Source organism: Mixophyes fleayi, chromosome 1 (assembly GCF_038048845.1).
Source record: "Mixophyes fleayi isolate aMixFle1 chromosome 1, aMixFle1.hap1, whole genome shotgun sequence".
NCBI classification, from domain to species: Eukaryota; Metazoa; Chordata; class Amphibia; order Anura; family Limnodynastidae; genus Mixophyes; species Mixophyes fleayi.
In genome coordinates this window covers 370,451,866-370,472,000 of record NC_134402.1, presented here as the reverse complement: position 1 = coordinate 370,472,000, position 20,135 = coordinate 370,451,866, and the positions used below count along the sequence as shown (strand labels likewise).

At 39.2% G+C, this 20,135-nt stretch overlaps 1 protein-coding gene and 1 long non-coding RNA gene across 4 annotated transcripts in view; one reads left to right on the top strand and one right to left on the bottom strand.

The window, feature by feature from the left end:
- MARCHF3 (membrane associated ring-CH-type finger 3) overlaps positions 1–19,870 on the bottom strand; it is a 169,154-nt gene extending 149,284 nt beyond the window's left edge. For both annotated transcript variants that reach the window (XM_075178905.1, XM_075178914.1), the window contains exon 1: positions 19,693–19,870. The gene's annotated coding sequence lies outside the window, so the exon portion shown is untranslated. The remainder of the gene's footprint in view (positions 1–19,692) is intronic.
- A 152-nt stretch (positions 19,871–20,022) lies between these two features.
- The window catches only part of LOC142097225 (uncharacterized), a 43,660-nt gene continuing 43,547 nt past the window's right edge, over positions 20,023–20,135 (top strand). For both annotated transcript variants that reach the window (XR_012678151.1, XR_012678152.1), the window contains exon 1: positions 20,023–20,112. This is a non-coding gene — a long non-coding RNA (uncharacterized LOC142097225). The remainder of the gene's footprint in view (positions 20,113–20,135) is intronic.

Here is a 20,135-nt window from a genome sequence, read left to right as displayed (position 1 = left end):
CTTCTCTGCTGCCTCTCCTCCAACACCTGTCATCACCTTGCTCAACTCTTTAACTGTTGTCTCACCACTGGAATCTCCCCCTCTGTCTTCAAACATGCTCTAGTCACCACAATTCACAAGAAACCATCCCATGCCCCATCCTATCAAACGGCCACCCCATTTTTGCTCCCTGTTGCTTCTAAAATTCTTGAACAACTTGTTTTCAACTGTCTGACCCACTTTCTCTCTTCTTGGCCCTTTCCTATCTGGTTTTGATTCCCTTAACTGAACTGAAACTGTCCTCAACAAAGTAACAAATGACTTGGACATAGCTAATTCTAAGGTTCAGTCTCCCTTCTCATACTCCTCTCTGCTGCTCTTAGCATTGTCAAACACTCTCTTCTTCTTAACACCTTCACTCCCTAGGTATCGCAAACTGCCTTCTCCTGATTTGTCTCCTACCTCTCTGGCCACTCCTTTAGTGTCTCTGCTTCTGACTCTTCTTCTCCACCTCTTCCTCGTTCTATTGGTGTCCCTCGAGGCTCTTCTCTTGACAGACAGCTCTTCTCTCTCTCTACACCACCTTTTGGCAAGTTTATTAGGTCCTTTGGCCTCCACTACCACCTGTATGCCAATAATAAACAAATATATCTTTGCTCCCTTGACCTTGCTCCTTCTTTCCTATCCCATGTAACTAGCTGTTTGTCTCCTGTCACTACCTGGATACCTCAATGCTTCCTCAAATATAGCATCTCCAAATGCGAACTCATCACCTTTCCGCATGCCAATGTTTATATCACTCCCAACGTTTTCCTAATGTTTGATAGCATCACTCCTCTGTCCCCCATGCCCATGCTGCCTTGGAGTCACCCTTAATTCTGTGATCAAATTTACACCTCATATCCAGTCCCTCACTAAGTAATACATCCTCCTCCTCCATAACATTACTAAAATCTGCCCCTTCATCTCTCAGAAAGCAACCAAAATCCTGGCCCAGTCACTCATCATATCTCATCTTGACCACTGCAACCTCCTTCTCACAGCCTTCCTGAATCCTACCTTCCCCCTCTTCAATCAATCCAGAATGCTGTGGCTAGACTTCTCTTCCACTCCTATCACTCCTCTTCTACTGCTCCTGTCTGTAAATCCCTTCACTGGCCCCCTATCCATTCCAAAATTCAGTTCAAACTCCTAACCCTTACTTCCAAAGCCCTCACCAACACATCTGTCTAATTCATCTCTGACCATATCTCGAGGTACACCCCCACCAGACCACTCTACCCTGCTTTGGACCTCTTTTCACCTCTCATTGTCTGTTCACACTCCTGTCTCCAAGACTTCTCATGTGCTGCTCTCACCATTGGAACTCCTTAGCCTGTCCCACCGAACTGTCCCCAAACTACAACCATTCAAACATTCCCTCAAAACCCACCTCTTCATGCTCGCTTATGCAACCCAGGTTGTTACTAAAGCAATTCTTACACTGCTCTACTCGATATTGACAGGGGATGGAATGTACTGTATGGTGGGCATGACATTTTGATGGTGTGTAGAGGGCCCCTTTATAATTTTGCTACAGGGTCTAGATATTATAATTATGCCCCCGTTATGGGGCATATGGGGTCGCAGTCTAGGAAGATGCAGCTTTGTCTGGGAAGATGGATCTAACTCCTGAAAAAATATCATCCAGACTCATCATAAAGCAACTTGTGTCCTAGTTGGTGTGGAGATGCCATTTCCTATCATGGTGTTGGCTGTTTACAGTTTATAAATGAATGCCTTAAGGCTAAAGGCTGCATATGGATTCTTCACAGCCTATTATCAAAGTCTATTCAGGATCACTTTGTCAATGTACAAAATGTGGCACTATATTGATGTAGAGAAAACTGAAGGAGAGATGACCCCTTCTAAGATCTCAATCTACTATTATAGCTTAATTCATGAGTTACATTATTTATAAGTGCAATATTGTGTGAATAATATGCCTGCTTTTATACTGCATTACTCTATGACAGTTTTTAATCTCTGCTTTAGGTCATTTCCAGTAATGAATTCCAATTTATCTGGTAATATAAAGTGCCTTATATTTCCTATTTGGTACATAGTATTTAAAATCACTTAACCCAAACCTATTTTATGAATGCAATTTCCCTTTAAATATGCAGGAGCTGCTGAGTATAATTATACTTGTAAAGATGTCATGTTGTATTCCTAATTCGAATATACAGATAACAACCTCACATACGTCTCAGATAAAAAGTCTATTAGTAAAAACCAGCACATCCTTGCTTGTTCATCCAAATGGAAAGAACCCATAGGAAAATCAATTGCAGTCCTAGCCTGGGTTAATGGATCTACATAACTTTATTTTTAGAAAACTCAAAACCACACTGTTTCTCAGTACAATCATAATGAGTTTATGCGGTCAGAAATTCACATAAAAAGCCGCACTTGTAAATGATAAAAAATATGATGAAAAGCAAATCTTTACCTCACAGTAACAAATCAACCTGCAATATTTAAGAATCAAAAATATGTCTAATACTCAGAAATGTGTATATGAATAATCTATAGATCAGTTTTGAAACATATATATATATATATATATATATATATATATATTTATTTTATTTAAATTTAAGAAGACTGAATCTAATTGATACGTTTCTTGAGGGGCGGCTCCTGGCTTCAGGTTTGGCATACCGGGAACCTCTTTTATTTTTGGTATGTGTTATGTCAGGCGACAGAGCAGCTCTCCAAAACTGGACAATACCTTTAAATTTAAAATTCTATTTAGATTATAATATACAGTAAGTAAACAAAAAAATGGAAACACCAATATGAACTAACTTAATAGAACAGAGGGCCGTCATGTGTGTCCAGTACGGCCGATATGCGTTATGGCGTTGTCTTCCAATGTCATTTTGCAGGAGCAAGGCAACACCATTCTTCCACAAGAAAGTCACTCAGCATATGCCTATTTGATGGTGGTGGAAAACATCATGTCAGACAAACGTTACAGAATATCACATATTTGTTCACCTGGGGTCAGATATTCAGGCCTGGCGCTTCCATTAAGCAACCTTAGGCAGTTGCTTAGGGCACCGGAATCTGCAGGGCGCCGCTGATAAGATTTTCTAATCTAGTCAGTGGTTTGGGGGCAGAGGTGCAGCAGCGACGTGGCGCCAGCTGATTTGTAAAGTCCGTCAGACGGATGCGCCCAGGCAGCCGCATTCACACATGATCACTGACATCAGTCAGTGATCATGTGATCTCTCTCTTCGGTGGCGCCTCTATCCACCAATGTGCTTGCCTGGCCCTGCCCATGTTCTCACACTGTCTGTCAGTGACAGACAGTGCGAGTTGTTATTTCCCTACGCCCCCTCCCCCTTCCAGCATGCACGGCTCCGCTCCACCCCCCTCCTCTGTGTGAAGAAGCCGAGGAGCAGCCATTGAAGAGAGAAAAGAGAAAAAGAGAAAAGAGAAGAGGTTTGAAGAGTCCCCCTGCATTTGCTGACCATACTTCAGGAGAAAAAAGAGTGAGTAAATACAATCTAATTATTTATTTATTTACTTTTAAAAAAGAGGGTGCCCAAAGACCAATCTAGCAAGTAGGGAGGTAAAAAAAAATGGCGGGGGGTTAAAATGACTTTTTGTGGCACCTCATGCTCTATATTTCTACCCCATATATGAAAATCAAATATAGAGCATGAGGTGCCAATAAAATAGTCATTTTCTCCACCATAGTTTGAATATAAAATATTAGAGCGTGAGGTGGCAAATAATAGTCATTTTCTCCACCATAGTTTGCAAATCAAATATAGAGCATGAGATGGCAAATAGTCATTTTTATATTATATAAGAATGACTATATGATTTTAAATGATTTTGTTGATTGTATTGTCTGTTTCCTATCAAAAGATAATTTATTGTTTATTTCTATAGAGTTGTTTGTTATAAAATCATTTTTGTATAAATCTTTTAAAAGGAATATCTGACTGACTTTGAAAAACACTGGATAATGTACAATCTCTAACATTGAGGATGTGCTGCAAATGCAGTACAGAAATGCGATGACCAACATTTTACAACTTTTGTGGCCAAAACAATGGTTCTTTTTAAATTCTGCTTACACATTGGAAAGCTGGAACCATCAGAAAACTAGAGAAGATACACAGAATTCTGTTAAGTAATATTTTTTATTGTGAGCTCCATAATTCCATTTTTGTAAAAAGCTGAGTGATACATTTCTGTTTTCTTATTACCAGCTATCAAGAGATCTAGTAAGCCATTACATTGTGATCGTCAAGTTCAGGTACGTAGGCTGCGCAATTCTTTTTGAGAAAGAAGTAAATGATGCATGAATCCAGTGTCACAGATCAGAAAAGGCCATTTTGTCAGCTCTCACTTGGTTTCAGCCAGTTTTATCTTATTCCCACACAGTCAAATGTAAATTTGACCAGCCTCTGTCGCATTTATTGAAGATAACAGAGGAATCGGAGCTCTGTAGGCTGACACTGTCAGTGAGAGTATGATTCATACGTCACTTGCAGGCAGCGTACTGCAGAGGCATTAGAAAGTGGAAGACATGAAATTAAATGAATGTCCAAAATATGATGAACTTAAATACTTCAGGTGTAAAACAATTTATTTGAAATAAAATTAAATTGTAAACAGATTTTAGAGTGCTTTGTTTTCATATATTCAGTATGGATTGTAAGATTATACATTTCTTAGAATGTACATTGCAAGTAAGAATACATAATAATATATAATAAACCTCTATATTGACTGAATACTTAATCTTCACTGTAAAATAGCACTTTCAATTTTTGCAGCGCACATACAATTGTAGGTTATTTAATTTTTTTCTTTTTTTTTTTTAAACTCTTTATTTTGACAGCTTGTTGAAAGAATAATAAAAAAAACAGCAAAATAGAATGTTCAATGATGTAACAGCAATACACAAATAAATAAAAATTATACAAAAAACAAAACATTGGCAGCGTGTTATTTGATGTCAATTGTAAGGCATATTATATGAGTAGGAAGATGGGGGGAAGGGGAGGGGGAGGGATGCTGGAGCAGAGTACTTTGCAGAGTATGTACAAAACATTCTCAGTGTATTGTTAATTGTAGGCTATTTCTGTGCCCCACACTGTATACCATCTAATTTTTGAATTAAAGGAAGATAAAGAATCTTGCTCAATATTATTAGGAACTGGCATTAGCATTGAAGCAGATTCCCTGGCAAGAATGGACAAGCTTTGGCCATCCAGCTGTTACTGACTGACTGGGTCTGATCATCATGGGGGATGAAGATTGGAAACAGCTGGAGAGCTGGTGGTTTACTGGCCTTGCTCCACTGTTGCCATCTCTATATTATCTACAGTTTCTACAGCAATGTGGTGTTGACACTTAACAGGTGTAACTACTCTTAGTGAATCATGCCATTGGCCTCTCTGAATTAGATACAGAGTATTCAGTCCCTTGTACAATCCCTGATCTTTCTAATTCCCAACTCAAAAGGCACAGGTATGTCTGAGAAACTGGAATATCAACAAACTCACATTAGTATATTGTGCATAAACCTCTTTTAGACTGTCACACGCAGGACGATTGTGCTATACACCCGATCCCCGGCACGCTTACCTGCTCCTGCCGACCGCTCACTCCAGGCTGGGCGCCACCATCTTCGCTCCAGGTCTGCACATGCGCAGACCCGTTCTATTAATCTCCTCTGTCACTCTCCTATCGGCTGGAATTTTGGCTCCAAAGTTTAAAAGGCACTTCCTCTGTATCCTCAGTGCCTGTTCTTTGTGCTACTTTCATGGTACTAGACGTGGCTCCTTTATTCCTGCTTTTCCGCAGAGCTGACACTCAACAACAGCGCTTCACCTCTATTCCAGTGAAACCTGCTGACTACTGAACAAACACTTCCTAAGTGTTTCTGCCGCCATTCCAGTGGTAACCAGTCGTCCGCAGAGCTGACACTCTACTACAGCGCTTTACCTCCATTCCAGTGAAACCTGCTGTCTACTGAACCGACACTTCCAAGTGTTTACTGCCGCCATCCCAGTGATAACCAGTCGACCTCATAGCTGGCACTCTACCACAGCGCTACTCCTCCATCCGTGTTTAACCTGCTATCTACAGTGCTGACACTTCCTAGTGTTCTGCGCCATTCCAGTGGTAACGTGTCATCTGCAGGGTTTACGCCTCCCTCTGTTCTCCTCCGCCATTCAAGAGGCGTTCATCTATCCCTCCTGCTCTCTTCAACAATTGTCTGTCATTGCTGACCCTCCTGGCTGGTTCCTCTAAGAAGTTCCGCCTAGAAACTCCTAGTAAGGGCCACGACCTGCGAGGCAGATGCAGCTAAGACCAAACCGCCTTGCGGCTGGTCCCTGGTGAATACCGTCTCTTCGTTAGACTCTGCGCCTTACTTCAGTATTGTTAATCTAGACAACGGCAGGATCCTGTCCATTGAACCGTGCAAACTTCTGAACCGTGACATAAACCCCATTCATACTGCGCTAAAAACCTGGGTTTTTGCCGGGGCAAGCCCAGATGATCAGGGTTTAGGCGCAGTTGAATGGTGTTAGTGAAAAATCCCGGGTCTGAAAACCCAGGATTTAGACCCAGGACTTTTGATGGGGTAATTCCCGGGTCGCCTGCACTATGAATGGTGAGACCCGGATTTTTCAACCTGGGTCTCACCAAACACAATTATAAAGTTGAACAAAAAAACAAAAAAACACATCACAAGAGGAGCCAATCAGAGCTCCTCTTGTGATGTTGCCATGGAGACCCGAGCAGACCCATGTTCAGTGTGAACAGGGCCTACCGGGGATATTGCGGGGTGGCAGTACGAAAGCAGTATTAATAACTTTGTTCCTACTCAACAAGCCAGTAAGTTAAAACAAAGCAAATTAAAGGTATATACACAATTGTACTTGCACTATGTTTTCTTTAAATGAATGTTAAAACGCAAGTAAAAATACATATAAACTGCTTTGCGTGTATTTATGTCTTTGTTATGTGTTGGACATGCGTTTGGATGCATTTACCGATGCAATAAATTTTATTTTTTTCAACATGCCTGTGAGAAAACAAGAAGTTATCTTGCTCAATCCATCGAATATGTAAACACTTCACCACTGCTTTTCATTGCGTTTTAAAAGCGCTCACATTAAAATGAATGTAAGATTTATACATTGTTGTCGTGTGCTGAAATGGAACAAGAAGTATACAAAATAATGCACCACAGCACAAGTTAAATGTAATAATATGTATGGTCTCATTTGGAAAATGGTTCTTATTAAAGACAGACTTTGTAGCTGTTTCTACCCCAACAGAGAAAGAACAAATATCAGACTCTAGGGTCAAGGCATAGCCATTCTGACAGAACATTCGGGTGAACTGTTCCAGCTTCTGACCTGCCTTGGGGGCACCAGCATCCACCAAACATGCCAGGAATGTTTCTTCATTTATCCTGAAGGATTTGAGTACTGAAAGGTCTGCTCAGAGAATAACAGAATAACAGATAACTTTTAGTAAAAACTAAGAGCTCTGACGATCAATATCTGTCAAGCCACAGCCCCATCTTGTTCTTGTCAAACCGAGAAAACACTAACTTTCCACATGCTAATTATTGTTATAGGCCACAATCTAGCTGCATATAAGTGGGCCAGGCCTGCATGTAGCTGCAGGTGTAATGCCAGCGTTACATTTTATCTTTTTCAAACTTTCTGGTTAACGATAATACATGTTAGAGACAAAATCATGTTTGAAGCACAGTTAGGTAACAGGGCTCGCTCAGACATGTGTATTTCTTCAATATGTGAATGCTACAATTCTGCACACAGAGCAAACGCTGAAACAAATTCCCTTTGCATATCGCCATGTAACACACTTTGACCATACAGATGAGCCTACTGGGAAATAGACTAAGGGGGCTACACAACGAAAAGTAGTTCATGTCACGAGCCGCGGCGGTACGTCGCATCCTGGAGTGAACTAGTAGCCGGGCGCGTGCTTTAGTTTCAATGCTCTGTTATTATCCTTGTGGCATAGATGTAGGAGGGTGTAGGGACATCCTCCAACACCAGGGAGAGCTCTCATATGATTTAAAATGGTTCATTTATATTTTTATACATGCTTCCTGGTTTATGTTATTACCTATGCTAGTTCTATCTAGTAATTAATTAGCTGCCTCCTGAGGCTGATTGTCAGCCCTGTCCGCCTCTGTCCTGATTGGCTCTTAGTACTATTTATAGCGTCCTGTCTCCAGTGCTGCTGCCTACTCCTGTTCTATTTTTTGGTGTGGAACCTGTGATTGATTACCCCGTGTATGACCTTTGCCTGTCCCTGGATTCTGAACCTGTGCTAGTAACCCTGACCTATCGCCTGTCCCTGGATTCTGAACCTGTGCCTGTGACCTTGACCCTTTTGCCTGTACCTGACATCCTCTCTGGTGCTCTGTCCAGTCCGCTGATCTCTGGCCTGCTGCTACTTCGTGTGCTACCTCCTGTACCTGTGCGCTGCCATGTTAGCATAAACTCATACTACTCCGAGCATAAGACCTGAGGGCATCTGAGTACCTGTGAGCATAACCAGTCTCTACAGGAAAGGCGGCTGCTAAAGGTGAAGACCTCTTCTACCTGTTCTATGAGTTTATGCCACACTGGTTACCATAACAGTTCATACACCTTTTTAGTCCATGTTATGTTTCTCGAAGTCTACTGCATAGAGATTAAATACCTCAAGGCCCACTGAAGCTTCTCCGTGTCTGATCTGTGTGTGCTCCATGTATAACAGATCACATTTGGAAGAAATACACTCATCTGAGGGGCCCTCAATGTTCACATGATGTGTTTTAATTTCTCACCAATCATTTTGTTTTATATATTTTAGTTAGAAGTCAACAAGGGGAGTAAAAATTGGAACTGGTGAAACTGACATCTATGGCACCCAATAGAAAGAACCGTATTATATCCAGGAAAGTGATAACAGATTCATGGAAATGTTCTATTTTTTTTCAATTGTACTTCTCAATAAAAATAATATGCTGTATAAATATTGGACATTAGATTATCAATTAATAAGTATACAAGTAGTCATTACAGAAAGAATTCAGGGCAAATAAAAAATGAGTAAATCAATTCATCTGGGAATGTTTATATCAGTACATGCTGTTTTGATTTTCTTTAAAACTGGTTTTACTCAAACACGCTTACAATGTGAAATAAAGTAGTCCAACGCACCATGGCTTTAACAAGTGTTATAATGCGTCACTGGAAATCTTCAATAACTTATTTTGTAGAATTGTGATGTCCAAAAACGAGTCACATGGATTTCCTGTTTCACAATTATAGGAGCCTTCCTTTTACCCCACCTACTTCTGCTTAATTTCTGTTGTCATATTTTCTAATCATGGAAATGACTCAGCAATAGTTTGTAAGAGTAATATATTCATATATAATCAACACAAGTTTCCAGTAAAGCAAAGAGACCAACATATACTGTTCACGTAGATAATGTTTCATAATGTGAGGACACCTTGTCCAGAAGAGTTGCAGTCTAAACCCTAAGGGCCTGATTCAAATCAGAATGCAACTTGTACACAAGTTGCGGTTTAAAAAAGTGCATGGAACATGACCGTGTTCAAATCCAAGCGGATCTCAAGTTGCGTTTCGATTTGAATCTGGGTGTAATTACATAAGTCAAGTGTTTCTTAATGTACACTGTACAAACAGTGCACTTTTATAGACTTTCTTACTTGCATACACATGCTCTGTGCTATCTAGTGACACACATACGTGTACTTTTCCAAACAAAGACTATGCAGTTCCAGTCATCACTATTAGTCGCACTTACAGCTGCCCTGTAGATGGTGTAAATGATGCATCTGAAAACAAGCGCACTTACAAGAAAGCCAGGACTTGAATTGGCAGCATCTGCGTAGGCGCACCCTCGGCACGCCCTTACTGTACATTGTCTACGTCCTTCCTCCCCTTCCTACCCCCATTCAAGTCGTAGGCAGTCGTAAGCATCATTTTTGTTCAGACATGAACTGCAAGCAGTTGCGTTCACTGGCGCAATGTCCGTTTCTGAGCACATGTAGATACACTAAGATACAGTACACAAACTGACTTACGTCCGAACATGAATCAAGCCCTAAGTGAGCACCCAATGATTTCTGCACATAATTATATATAATAATGCATAACTTATACATCATTGTGATATATGCTCCAACCCAAAAATTGTATTTGATATTAAAAGTGACATTTTGTATTGATTTAAATGACTATTTTCTGCTAAATGCCAAAATATATTGATGCTTTAAAAGAATAAAAAATAATCACAACTGAGAAAAATGTAACACACACACTAAAGCTCATTTACTAACTGACATAATTGCTGATTGGTTTCTGTAATTCAGTGCAAATTTTGCACATAAATGAAATTTTAGTAAACGAGTCCTACATTGTACAACATAGAAGATTAACAAGTGCCAATGATCTTTCCCTTGTGACGCCTTAAATTTATTATCGCAGGTTATTTCCGATCAGGAATCTGGCAAGAATACCTCCTGTCATTTAAATCCCATCATCACCTCTAGCACTCATTTCAGCCTCTACAGATGTATGCACACACAGCTAAATACTGAGGGCCTTATTTAGATAGAAGCAAATCCACCCTAGAGTGCACAATTGCACCTGGACAAACCACATAGCCATGCAAGGGATGCAAATGCAATTTTTTTGCACACAGGGAAAATTTTGCTTGCTCTGATTTTGCATGTAGCACGCAAATACTGGGCAGCTTTATTTGTAAGCTGCAATGTAAAGGTTACCTAGAAGGTGCCCCTTCCCAAACCTAAACCTGGCCGCACATTTTATTTAATTTCTGATCACCATGGAACAACATGGTTTGACCAAGGTACAAAATCGTTCCTTCTACCTGGATTTGCTCCTAGCTCTAATTGAGGCACTGAGGGCCTCATTCATCAAGAAACGCAAAATTAACATAATATGTGTTTTGTTAAAAATGCACGTACATCAGGTATACGCACGTCCGTATTCATCAAGAGTGGATCTAAAGATACGTCTGTTGATGTATACATGTCTAAGTCCGCTCTGCTCTAACAGACAATACACTGCAGTATACGTCCAATACCTATGTGGAATATAACATCACAAAAGAAAGCATATAAAAAAAAAAAAAACAACTATTCATTTAATGTCACTTGCTGATATAGACATTGTGGCTGGATCACTTATAAATATATTATTGTATAAATATATTTAAATTATTAGCGCAGTGCGCTAATTTAGATAATTGCAAATGTACTGATTTTTATTATACTGTGTCCACTTTTGGTATAGGAAATGTATTTATTGCTGAGACAGTTCCAGGAGAGGAAAATTTTTTTGGGTGGCAGACGCCCCCCTGCCCCTATCACTAGTAATTGTCACTTACACCAGACCTGTAGCTGGTGCAAGTGATATGACTGAAAATCATGTAGCTTTGAGATGCTTAAAGCTTGAATTGGATGCTGCTGTGTGCACTCAATCTTGGCACACCCTTACTGGTCATTGTCTAGGTGCATACGTCAATCCCCTCCTCGTTCTGCCCCTGAAATCATAGGCTGTAGCAAGGGTTCTATGCACTTGAAGATTAATTGGACGTTGTTGCTTTCTCTGTCACATGGTTAGCTTATGGGCATGCGTAGAGCGATTTTATGCAAATACGACACGTATCAGCATTTACGTCTTTAATGATTCAGGCCCTGATTGCTTTACTATGTTGTAGCTGCTGCAGTAACAAAGATTTAAAAATAGCTAAAACATATGTTGCTCCTGCGTGAAATAAAGTTGTAGTATATCATCAAGAGGCTGAAAGATTATGAGATATTTGCTGTTGCATAGTCATTTGTTTTTTGTTTCTAGGGAAGCATTTTGTCATTACTCGGGTAGCTTCCTAACTCTGTAGCAAACGCCTGCTGTGTATTTCAATAATGAGGAACAGTCACTAGAAAATGCTTTAGTAAACGCTAAAAGATTAAAAGGCTAGGCAAACTATCACCAAAACATAATTGCATATGTGTGACATGATTTTATTATAACGCAACTAACAATGTGTGCACATTTTTCTGTAAGAATGTATTTAATAGTAGTTTCCTTGTGATCTGGTTTAACTCAACTGAACAATCAGCTAAGAGATCATTCCAAGATCACCATTCAAGTATTCTACCCAGGCCGTGTTTTAAAAAAAATCCTTGAAAGAACACTCGCGAAATAAAGAATACTCTGAACACCTAAATGTGTTGTTTGTTTTCCATTAAATCAATGAAATACAATTAACATACATGATGATCATTGCTACTTATTGCAATCCTCTTAAAGCTGCACTAGCACCGAGATGGCTGTAATACCCCATTCATACTGCACCAAAATCCCAGGTTTTTGCCGGGGCGAGCTCAAGTCAAAAATCCCGGGTCTAAAAACCCGGGTCTTCAACCCGGAATTTATCGAGGGGTAATTCCCGGGTCGGACCCGGGTTGCCTGCACTATGAATGGTGCAACCCGGGTTTTTCAACCCGGGTTGCACAGAAAACAAGCTGATTGGCTGTCTGCCTGTCTCTGCAGGATTTGGAATTAGGCATTTCTCATTCATTTTATGCTTGCCAAAAAGAGGCCATTAATTTTCCATCTAGAAGTCTAGTCTTTTGGGGTAATCATTGAAATATGCAATGCCTAGCTTTAAAAGCTCCTACAACCTTCCCTTAAATATATGTTTCCCAGTCTCTTTATGCCTTTCAGAAAGCCCTCCTAGACTAGTACGACTAAATATATAAGCCAATTGGAGGTATCCTTTATTCATTATTGTATTATTATATTGTGTATCACCATTTTCCAGCCAATGAAAACTGCTCTGGTGATGACTCCCACAAATTGCCAGGGCACAGACTTGTGCAGTATGAATGGGGTCAACCCGGGAAATTCCCGGGTCCGAGGTGCAGTATGAATGGTGTTTCTGAGCTGGGACGCTCCGAGCCCCGGCAAAAACCCGGCTTGAAAAACCCGGGATATTGCCGGGGTGGCAGTATGAAAGTGGTATAGTTTGCCTCCTTATAATGACTGCAGTGGGGATTGGGCATAAGAGAGGTGAGGGGGGCGGACCACAGGGCTCTAGTGATTGGTGAGTGATTGCAGCTTTAAATTGTCTGCATATCAATTAAAACTATTCAACCTTTTCAGCTTACCTGCAAATACAAATGAATGTAACATGAACTAAGGAGCAGTAGGAGAGCAACATGTTACGAAATCTCTTTTCCGTTACACTCATGCCACTATGTGATGTAAATTTCACCTTCCGTGGAGGGTTAAATAAAATCCTAATAATGATTTGTAAAAATAGATATCCTAATGCCAAATACTGATTACATACTCATAAAAGTATTAAATATTATCACATTAATAATGTTACTCAATTATCATCATTTATTTGGTAAATATGTCTATATTTTGAAGCTAGGCAAGGACACATTAAAATGAGGAAATGAGTAACAGGTAATTTATATGAGAACATGAATAGCCAATAATCAGACAAAGGCAACCACCTTGTTTAATGAGATCAAAAATATCATTGATTCATTTTATTGTTACACTCAATGTGGTCACAACTCTACTATTAAATTGCTTCAGGCATATGATGTGATCATAGGGTTGGGCATTAGTTAAAATGCACCCAACATCAACACACAATGTAGGCAGCCATGTTGGGCTGGACCATCATTCCTGAGAATTCACCAGGATCCAGTGACCTCACTTTTTATTTGACAAATGTGTACATGAAAACACAGAATTCTAACCCTCTCTGGTGGTACCAAGAATGCTTCATTATTATGTTTTGTACAGAAATCCAACATTGGCATTATGACTGCATGTATGTAGTGTAGACTAGGGTTATTCAGGGTCCACCAGTAAATCTATTTAACGTTCAGGTGAAAATATTATAACAATAAAAATTACTTTTCCTATGGTTTCCTCGTATGAAATATGTTCTAGTGGCACACTTAGGTATGGGATTCTCTAGTAAATATAATGACCAGTTATACTCTGCTTTTATACCTCAAAGCCCTTTTAACCTCTCCGTATTACCCAGTATTGTTTTACTACTGTGTTTGTTCCCAATTGTAAAGTGGAAGAGGAATTTGCTGGTGCTGTATAAATAAATGATGATGATGATCAGGGGCGCATGGAGGATTTTTCGGGTGGGGGGGGTTTCCTCCAACCCCGAAAAAAAAAAAATTCCGTTTCGGCTGCACTGTAGTATACAGCAGCCGCGGCGCTGTCAAAGAAGCGTCCGCGGCGATGCTGTATACAATACAGCACCACCGCGGACGCTTCTTAGACAGCACCGCGGCTGCTGTATACTACAGTGCCGATATGTAGGGCACTTTTTAGCGGAGGGGGGGTTTCTGGAGACCCAGGAACCCCCCCTGCATGCGCCACTGATGATGATGATGATTATGATATTGGTGATGAATTAATATGGATATTGAATGATAAAATCAGCTAAATGGTTCGTCTTTGTTTGAAATTCTCATAAAAAAATGAAAGTTTGAAAATTGTTATATTCTCTTTTGCTATAATCAGGATATTGTTTGTCTGTAAGATAAAATGTAAGCATAGTGTTCTGTGTCTGCCTGCTGGGTAGCGGGGTTCTACTATTCTAAGAAAACAGTATTGATCTAAGAAACAGACGCATACATCCATAAATTACACCTGTTTTGCTCTGTCGTTCTATCAAAAACAGTAAACTATTTGCTCAGACAAATAGATCTGAACAAATCAATGCCGCACATTTTACTGTTTAGTTTTCATTTTAAGATAAAAGAATCTGCTAATGGTTAGACTACTGCTACTGTGTATCTGGAATTTGTAATTTTCACATAGTCTTGGGATTTAATGCTGCATGTGATGCTGTTTACATTACACTTAGGTAAATGTATATTTTAATTTCCATTGTTATTTCTATATGTCATTATTTACTTATATTTATAAATCATATAGAAATTTGTTCTCCTGCTGTGCCAATATGCATATGCCTTACAACTGCCAATTAAGCTTTTTGGAAAAACAGGGGACACCAGAAAAATTATCTTTTAAAGAAGCTATACTTCTTAGGTGGCTTAAGTTGTCAAACATTTCTAATTTCCACCGACAGTTCCAGGATTTATTCCTGTAAATCCATGCCCATAATAATGTTCAACTGTTACTGATCACTTGCATGACATAATTCTTCTAATACTGTATATTGCATGGAATTCTCACTTTTTATTCTTGGGGACTTCTTAAGTAAATATTTGTTGAATTGGAGTATTGAAAAACAAAAACATTTAACCTAGTTCAGTACACATACCAAGATGAGGATCGTGGTGAACCAAGGCCTGCCTACACAGTACCTTATGTCACATGGTTATGCACAGAACTAAAGTGCTCTGGAAATTACAAATATAAATAAGAATGCAATTTGCAGGGTATATAGAGGGCCAATTCCACACAGATAATGCCATGGTCGGGAATCGAACTGATGACCCCAGTGCTGTGAGGCAGAAGTGCTAACCACTAGGCCACTGTGCTGCCCACATTAGTCATAATGCAAAGACAACAATGAATTAAATATAAATATTTGATAGATAACCTAAGACAAACATAAATTGAACATAAATATTAGCTGACCATATGCAATGTTGCACTTTGGCTTAAAACACAAAAATTCCACATATAATAAGAACCCATGGGGTATATTTACTAAACTGCGGGTTTGAAAAAGTGAAGATGTTACTTATAGCATCCAATCAGATTCTAGCTGTCATTTTGTAGAATGTACTAAACAGATGCTAGCTAGAATCTGATTAGTTGCTATAGGCAACATCTCCACTTTTTCAAACCCGCAGTTTGAGTCATAAATAAGGCTAAACCAAGCAGTATTTTATTAGGGTAGTACTAGTTGTAGGAGTCAGAACTTGGGGGTAATTTATCAAAAATAAATATAATATGCACAGTAAAGAGCAGAGAGTATAGCAGCCAATCAGATAATTGCTTCTCTAAGCTGCAAAAATGACAGAAGTTGATTTGTTGGTATGTAATAACCACCTTCTCCCCTGTGCCCCAGCTATGACTCCCATTGTTACATTGCAGTCTGTGTCTAAATAGTCTATTATACATTAGTAAACCCAGTGCTTTAGTATGTCCCATTCATGTTAGTAAATGTAAATATGCCGAGAGCAAAGGGCTGTATGTTTAATTTCATGTATGTGCCCATATTACTAAATATGTTCAGAACAGGCCAGTATAAATATGTCATATTTACAAATAGCGATAGTTATCTTTATTTTAAATCACTATATCTGCTACATCGGCACCCTCCCTCTTATTTGCATACAATACCAATGGCATTAGAGAAAGTCTACACATGGTCAGTGTGTTATGTATTTTGTGCAATGCATATTCACTTGTCTGTGTTATCTCTGTTTGACACCAATACCTTACAATGGATCTAAGCATTATTAATATTATAATATTTTATAGTTTGTCTCTCCAGGTTTTTATCTTAATTTGTAATATCTCTAGGTATGTTTGTCACCAGCCTCTTGCACAGGGCAGGAAGGAGGATCATGCAGGAATCGGGAAAAGCTCCCTCTTCAACGGGCCAGAAATATATGCAAATAGCGGGTTGATGCCAACCACAGACAGCATTAAATATTCGCCTGATAAGGATACAAGCAGCATTTGTTGAATTGAATCATTAGAGCTCTATGGGGAACGGCGATAATCTGCAAAAATAAGATTAACGCTGGAGAAATCTGTAATAAACAGGGTGAAGCGGGAAATAAGCTCTTTTCATCTGAATTTAGACTTACCACTCCATGATAAATAGGACCCTAAGGGGCACATTTATCAACAGTCACCAAAAATGAAAAATAGTTTTCAATCCTTATCGCATTGATAAGGATCAAACTATTTCTCATATTTATTAAAAAAGCAACACAGGAACAGCAGTTCCGAAAAACCCTGAGCGGTGAGTGACAGGGAGGGATCATGTAATCCCTCCACACATGCGCTGACCAGCTCTACTCTTCGGAGCAGAGCTGACAGCACTGAAACTTTTCAATTATGATAGCTCAAGCTGGTGTACATTAACATGATTGAAAAGTTAATTTCATTTATTGTTAAATAGCGTTACTGAGCACTCCCCATACACGGTTATGGGAAGTGCTCAGTAAAATGATAAGAGATGTAAAGCTAATGATATCTGCTGCGATGCTACAATCATAAATACCAATTAAGTGTTTAATCAAACACTAAACAACAGTTTTCGGAGATTTTACAGGGGAGAAACGTTTGATAAATAGGCCCCTAAATCTGTATCAATATTTCACAGAATTGAAAACATTAGAATACAATAGTGTGACATAGAGTAGTGTGATGGGGAAAATAAATCTATGTACCAATGAGTAATGGAAATTACTACTGAACAAGTAAACAAGAGATGACTAAATGTTGTGCAATTCTAAAAGATGAAGGGATATCACCAAAACAACGATTAAACCTGACACTTTAATTTGCTTTAATTTTAATCAATCAACTTTATATTTACACTATGACACCAGATAACCCAGACTGCATTCATTATTTCGTTTTGCTCCACCCAGACAATGAGCAGAAATATTCACACCCCATCCAACACATGAGCTAAAAATATGCACAGAAGGTAAACACATTTACAGTTGATCAATTATGTATTTTTAGTTGATCAAAAGATACATTTTTATTGTTTAATGAATGAGGCAACTTACTAATTAGTAAAAAGAATGGGTCCGTATTATGCACACATTGAATGATAGTGGCCTTTCTACAATTTTCTATGCAATGCACACACTTTAGGACTAGAAATTAGAAATGAGGTTCTCAAGGTCATCTGCACAACATCCCACTGTTTGACAGGCATTAGTAGTTTATGTAGTCACAAATTACCTCTATGTGCAAATGTTTTGGAGTTTATATTGTGACTTATTACCAAGTCACACTTGGCAGAGCTCCTTTACTAATCTGTCAAGCGCTCGCAGCTAAGAGCATTGATAAGGAGGTTTGCATATATGAGAGCTTAAGCTAGATTACAGCTGCACAGGGCATAGTTTATATCAAAGTATTAGACAATATTTTCCAGCCAATTACCCATATGACAGAAAGTAGACTATGCAGGTAATAAGATAGATGATGACCTTATGTTTCTCATTCCACTCTTTACAAATCATTTATCAAGGGCAATGGACTGACTGAGGCTTTATTAACGATGCACTGTTGTTTTTACATTAAATCGATTTATGTGGTAAAATTTCAAACCAAGATTTAATATATGTACACTTTGGCATTCACTATGTTAATATATTCCATCACTGGGAAACTGGGGAGAATCAAGTTGGTTTAAGTCATTTTTACAATGTCCTGATACATTTTTCTCTTTACACAAAGTTACCACATCGGAGTATGCATTTTATTTCATATTTGCAAATAACTGTACTAATAATACACTGTTCCAAATAATGCTTATTTAAAGTTTGAAAGAATCACTGCAAGGTTAACATGGAATATAGCTAATTGCTCCAGGGGCATCAAATGTATACATCTGATGACACAAGCAATGTAATCTAAATGGTACATCAATGAGATCCACAATGGAGACTGTTGCTGCCAGCATTGTGACAGCCCTATAAACCAACAGAGCACTGCAGCTGGTGCCGGCTGTAGTTTGCATAGCTTGATCATTACTATTTACTAAATATTGCAGTAGAAAAGCATTACAAAGAATAGTCTGGCACATACATACAGACACCTATGTATACAGTGAAGCATCTTAGACTTAAACATAACAAATATTTAAATGCACAAAAGTCATATTTGCAACACTAGTAAAAATATGCATTTCTGTTATAAAACTTTCTCCATGATGTGACAACACATAATTATATCTGTTGCAGATAAGAGATCATACTGTCACTTCAGACTGTATTACTGCTTCTTCAATGCGATTGTTTGACACAGTCAGACTGAAATGTGTGTTGCTTTTACACAACACAGTAAACATAGAAGATGTTAAAAGTCAAAGCACTCCTGAGTATTTCCTTGGCCTTTTCATTCACCATTGAGTGTTATGTTTTAACAGATGGGTTTCACTTGGGTTGTAAAGCAGCAATGGCAGCAGCAAGTGAAGAATCTGCATTCACAGGGCTGTAGCTGAGAGATCGTAAAGTTTAAGGACAAGCACACAGACCTAGACAAATGAAGGCTGCAGACCCAGACACTAACAAAGATCAGACCCCCCCTACTTGTCTCATTCATGGGAGAAGTTCAAGATTAACACTGAACTTCACAAAGCTATACCTGCCAGTCACATCATCAAGCACAGGGTTACCATTTAAACAGATGTGGACCATGCTGAGACCCATGACTGTAATTCGAAATAATAAACATACATAATAAAATCTACAAACATCTTACAGTGGCATGTGGTAAAAACAATGCACACACATACATACATATATACACTAAACACTTCTACAAATTAGTCATCGTGATACACTGTACACAGGAGCTGTAGGTTTAATGCACTTAAAATGTATAAATTCCTTTAACTCACCCTTGTAAGTCAACACATGCTAGGGACAAGAGGGCTGTGGTGTAAATTAATTATCTCGATTTCCCTCAGAAGACTGAGATTATGTAGAACAATTTAGTATCAGCAGCAGCACCAAAAGCCAGGACCCACTTCCCAGGTTTCACAGCTGCCTGAGCTCTGAGCTCTGTCAATTCATTGACCTGCCGGGGAAGGGGCTGGGACTTTGTTCTGATTGACAGCTTCAGGACCTAATCACAGCTTACGTTTGAAGCAAATAGCAACAAAGCCAACCAGTCTCTCTGTGCGAGAGGGCGGAGCCCCAGCAGGGATTCATTCAAGACTGCGGGCTGTGGGAAAGTGATGTTATGTGAGGAGGTGTGAACTGGATCTACTACAGTACGGATTGGGGGAATGTGGACCCCTGCTGGACACAGCCACATGGTATGTTCATGCAATGCAAGCTG